Genomic DNA, 5,348 nt, shown 5'->3' with positions numbered 1-5,348 from the left:
CCCCCATCTCTACAAACAAAAATGTTTAATAAAATTACCTGGGTGTGTTGATGCCTGACTGTAATCCCAGCTACTCTGGAGGCTGAAGCAGGAGGATCACATGAGCCCAGGAGCTTGAGGCTGCAGTGAGCTGTGTTTGTGCCATTGCACTTCAGCCTGGGTGACAGAGTGAGACTCTGTCTCTAAAATAAAATAAATAAAAAGTAAAGTGCAAAGTAGGGGTCGGATTATATTTTTCCTCATGGATACCTGATTGTCCCAGGAATTTATGTGAATATCCATCCTTTCCCACTGACCTACTGTCCACCTCTGTCTTAAGATCAATGGCTCTAGACAGGTCTATTTCTGGGTACTCCCCTTTTTCTTTCCTTGGGATGTCTGTATTTCCTTTCAGCAATATCACACTGCTTGGTTACTACATTTTTATAATAAATCTGAAACCTTATGAGCAATTTCCCCCATCTCATTCCCTTTAAGGACTGTCTTAGGCCATTACGTTTCTTGATAAATTTTAAAGCCCACTTGTGGGCTGGGTGCAGTGGCTCTCACCTGTAATCCCAGCACTTTGGGAGGCCAAGGCAGGTGGATCACCTGAGGTCGGGAGTTTGAGACCAGCCTGACCAACATGGAGAAACCCCGTCTCTACTAAAAACACAAAATTACCCAGGCCTGGTGGCACATGCCTGTAATCCCAGCTACTCGGAGGCTGAGGCAGGAGAACTGCTTGAACCCAGGAGGTGGAGGTTGCTGTGAGCCAAGATCGTGCCATTGCACTCCAGCCTGGATGACAAGAGTGAAATTCCATCTCAAAAAAAAAATAAATAAATAAATAAAATCTGCTTGTCAAGTTCCTCAGGAAATCTTTTTAAGACTGCCTGAAAGGGCACTGAATATAAGATTCATCCAGTGAGACTCAGTATCTGACAAGTGCATGTGTCCAAAGCCTGGCTGTGTTCAGGAGTTTGACTGTGGGAAAATGGCACTTGTCTCCAGAATCAACTTTTGTGGCTAAATTACAGCGTTGGGAATAATAATGGTATTGATTTCATGGGGCTGCTTTGAGGATTAGACACGTACATAACATACTTGGAGTAGTGTAGGCCACAGTAATCACTATAATTATTTCCATCATTCTTCCCAGATTTATTTGTAGGTCCTTACATTTTTGGCTGCTATTGTAGATGCTATTTAGTGCAGCTTTAAGTTCACAGCAAAATTGAGCAGAAGGTATAGAGAGTTCCCATATATTCCTTTCCCTGACACATGTACAATCTCTACCACTATCAACCTCCCTCACCAGAGTAGTACGTTTGTTCCAATCAGTGAACCAACATTGACATATCATTATCACCTAAAGTCCGTAGTGTGCATTAGGGTTCATTCTTGGTGGTGTACATTCTATGGGTTTGGACAAATGTATAATGCATGTTCCCACCAATATTGTATCATACAGAAGAGTTCCACTGCCCTAGAAATCCTCCATGCTGTTTATTCATCCCTCCCTCCCTCCATTCCCTGACAACCACTGATTTTTTTTTCTTTTTGAGACAGAGTCTGACTTTGTTGCCAAGGCTGCAACAGAGTGGCATGATCACAGCTCACTGCAGCCTCCAGCTCCTGGGCACAGGTGATTCTCCTGTCTTGGCCTCCGAAGCTGGGACTACAGGTCCGTGCTACCATGCCCAGCCAAGTTTTGTATTTCTAGTAGAGATGGGGTTTCGCCGTGTTGCCCAGGCTGGTCTGGAACTCCTAGGCTCAAGCAATCCTCCTGCCTTGGCCTCTCAAAGTGCTAGGATTACAGGCATGTGCCACTGTTTTGGTCTCAACTATGTTACCTAAACATTTATTTCTAGTGTATAGGAATGCAATGGATTTTGAGCTACCTAGCCTATATTACAGCAACTTTGGTGAAGTCTCTTATTTCTAAAACTCTCTGGAGAGTCTTCAGTTTTCTGTATAGACAGGCATAACTTCTGAAAATCACAGTAATTTTTTCTTTTTTCCTATCCTTACACCTATCATATTCCCGTTTTTTCTTCCTGCTCTAGTTAAGACCTGCAGTAAAATGTTGGACAGAATAGGTGGTAATGGTTACCCACATGCTTGCCAGTTTCTCGGTCTTCATCTTCCCTTTATCTCTAACCTTTCCTGTGGTATTACTGTCACTCTGCCTCAAGTACACCATATAGAAGTTAGTTTAGTGATAGTCTGTTGGTAATAAACTTGCTCTGACTATATTTTCTGAAATGTATTTTGCCTGCATCTTTTATTGGGTAAACACATTTTAAAAATCATTTTCATTGGGATATAATTGACATATGAAGGTTACTCTTTGATAAGTTTAATGTACACATCAGTGGAACCATCACCATAGCCAAGATAGTGAGCATGGTCGGGTGTGGTGGCTCACGCCTGTAATTGTAGCACTTTGGAAGGCGGAGGTGGGCGGATTACCTGAAGTCAGGAGTTCGAGATCAGCCTGGCCAAAATGGTGAAACCCCATCTCTACTTAAAATACAAAATTAGCCGGGTGTGGTGGTGCATGCCTGTAATCCCAGCTACTTGGGAGGCTGAGGCAGGAGAATTGCTTGAACCTGGGAGGCGGAGGTTGCAGTGAGCCGAGATCACAGCATTGTACTCCAGCCTAGGCAGCAAGAGCAAAACTCCATCTCAAAAGAAAAAAAAAAAAGAAAGAAAGATAGCGAGCATATCCTTCACCTCCAAACTTCTGTATAATCCCTTCTGCCCCTTTCTGTCCTCCCCTGCCTGCCAGGCAGCCACTAATCTACTTTCTGTCACCATAGATTGACTTGTATTTTCTAGAATTCTATATAAATGCAATCATACAGTATGTGCAGTTTCTTGTGTGGCTTCTTTCATGCAGCACTACTATTTTGAGATTCATCAATGTCATTGTGTGTGTCAATATTCATTCTCTTTTATTGCCGAGTGGTATTTCATTGTATGGTTGTTCCACAGTTTATCCATTCACCTGTTGATGGACATTTGGATCATTTCCCATTTTCATCTGTTACAAATAAAGTTGCCATAGGCATTCGTGTAAAGCAGTATATAGTAATTTTATTTCTCAGATCATTTTGTGGATTAACACGTAAGACTACATTTGAAGAACAATATCTAATATATTAATAACATCTATTCAAACACCATGCACAAATATTTTTTGTTGAAAAAAATTTTTTTTTTTGCTTTTTTTGAGACACAGTCTCTCTGTGTTGCCCAGGCTGGAGTGCAGTGGTGGGATCATTGTTCACTGCAGCCTCCAACTTCTGGGTTCAAGTGATCCTCCTGCCTCAGCCTCCTGAGTAGCTGGGAGTACAGGCACATGCCACCATGTCTGGCTTTTATTTTATTTTTTCCTTAGTAGAGACAGAGTCTCATTCTGTCATCCTGGCTGGAGTCCAATGGTGCAATCATAGCTCACTGCAGCCTCAAACTCTTGGGTTCAAGTGATCCTCCCATCTTGGCCTCCCAAGTAGCTGGGACGATGGGTGCACAGCACCATGCCCAGCTAATTTTTCAAAACTTTTTGTGGAGACAGGGTTTAACTACATTGCCTGAGCTTTTTGCTGAAGTGTTTATAATGATGTCACAAAGCAAGCTTTTAAAAAACCTTTTAGGAGTAGCTCATTTTAAAGTCACTAAAATCAGTAACATAAAATGATATTTTTAAAGTGAGGCATGGTAGAGGTGATAAAATCACTTCCATGGCTTTTTCACTAAGAACGTGCCAACATGGGCCACGTTCACACCAAAGCCGTGAAGAAGGAAACCCGGGTCATCATAGAAAAGTACTACATGCACCTGGGCAATGACTTCCACATGAACAAGCGCGTGTGTGAGGAGATCGCCATTATCCCTAACAAGAAGTTCCGCAACAAGATAGCAGGCTATGTCACGCATCTGATGAAGTGGATTCAGAGAGGTGCAGTAAGGGGTATCTCCGTTAAGCTGCAGGAGGAGAGAGAAAGGAAAGACAATTATGTTCCTGAGGTCTCAGCCCTGGGTCAGGAGATCATTGAAGTAGATCCTGACACTAAGGAAATGCTGAAGCTTCTGGATTTCGGCAGTCTGTCCAACCTGCAGGTCACTCAGCCTACAGTTGGGATAAATTTCAAAACACCTCAGGGACCTGTTTGAATCTTTTCTGCAATGCTGTACTATTTTCAACAACAACAACAAAAAGATAATCACTTCCATGGCTCCTGGGACACTGAGCTCCCAATTTTTCGTATACCTCTCTTTGGGTAGTTCATTCAACATTTTATTCATCAAATAATTATAGAACTGGCTGGGTGCAGTGGCTCAGGCCTGTAATCCCAGCGCTTTGGGAAGCCAAAGTGGGAGGATCACTTGGGCTCAAAAGTTCGAGACCAGCCTGGGCAACTTACTGAAACCCCATCTCTACAAAAAAATTAAAAACTAGCCCGGCGTGGTGGTGCATACCTGTAGTCCTAGCGATTTGGGAGGCTGGGGCTGGAGGATTGCTTGAACCTAGGAGTTTGAGGCTGCAGTGAGACCCCCATCTTAAACAATAATAATAATAATTACAATTATTACTATTATAGAACTGCTATGCTGTGCCAGGCACCGTTCTAGGCACAGTGAACAAATCAGACAGCATTGGTGTTCTCACAGATCTAACATTCCAACGGAAAATTAGCTCCTCTTTGGAATTTTTCTTTTTCTTTTTTTTGAGACAGATTCTCACTCTGTCGCCAAGGCTGGAGTGCAGTGGTGCAATCTCGGCTCACTGCAACCTCTGCCACCTGGGTTCCAGTGATTCTCCTGCCTCAGACTCCTGAGTAGCTGGGATTACAGGTGCCTGCCACCTCACCTGGCTAATCTTTGTGGTTTTAGTAAAGACAGGGTTTCACTGTCTTGGCCAGTCTGGTCTTGAATTCCTGATCCACCAGCCTTGGCCTCCCAAAGTGCTGGGATTGCAGGCGTGAGCCACCGCGCAAGGCCTTTTTGTTGTTGTTGTTGTTGTTTTGAGACGGAGTCTCGCCCTGTTGCCCAGGCTGGAGTTCAGTGTCGCAGTCTTGGCTCCCTGCAACCTCCGCCTCTTGGGTTCAAGTGATTCTCCCACCTCAGCCTCCCGAGTAGCTGGGATTACAGGCACGTGCCACCACGCCCAACTAACTTTTGTATTTTTACTAGAGATGGAGTTTCACCATGTTGGCCAGGCTATTCTCAAACTCCTGAACTCAAGTGTTCCGCCCACCTCAACCTCCCAAAGTGCTGGGATTACACACGTGAGCCACTGCGCCCGGCTTGGAATTTTTTAATAAACTTCTGATACTAAGCACAGCCCTGATACCTGAGGG

The 5,348-nt window shown here is 43.9% G+C and overlaps 1 pseudogene; it reads left to right on the top strand.

Moving 5' to 3' along the window:
• The first annotated feature begins 3,706 nt into the window (after positions 1–3,706).
• LOC116536691 lies at positions 3,707–4,194 on the top strand (annotated as a pseudogene).
• Positions 4,195–5,348: the final 1,154 nt, after the last annotated feature.

The sequence above is a fragment of the Sapajus apella genome, unplaced genomic scaffold, assembly GCF_009761245.1.
Source record: "Sapajus apella isolate SASKATOON/1434 unplaced genomic scaffold, GSC_monkey_1.0 scaffold103, whole genome shotgun sequence".
Taxonomy (NCBI): Eukaryota; Metazoa; Chordata; class Mammalia; order Primates; family Cebidae; genus Sapajus; species Sapajus apella.
The sequence above is the reverse complement of the archived record's forward strand: the minus strand, read 5'-3'. Positions and strand labels throughout refer to the sequence as shown.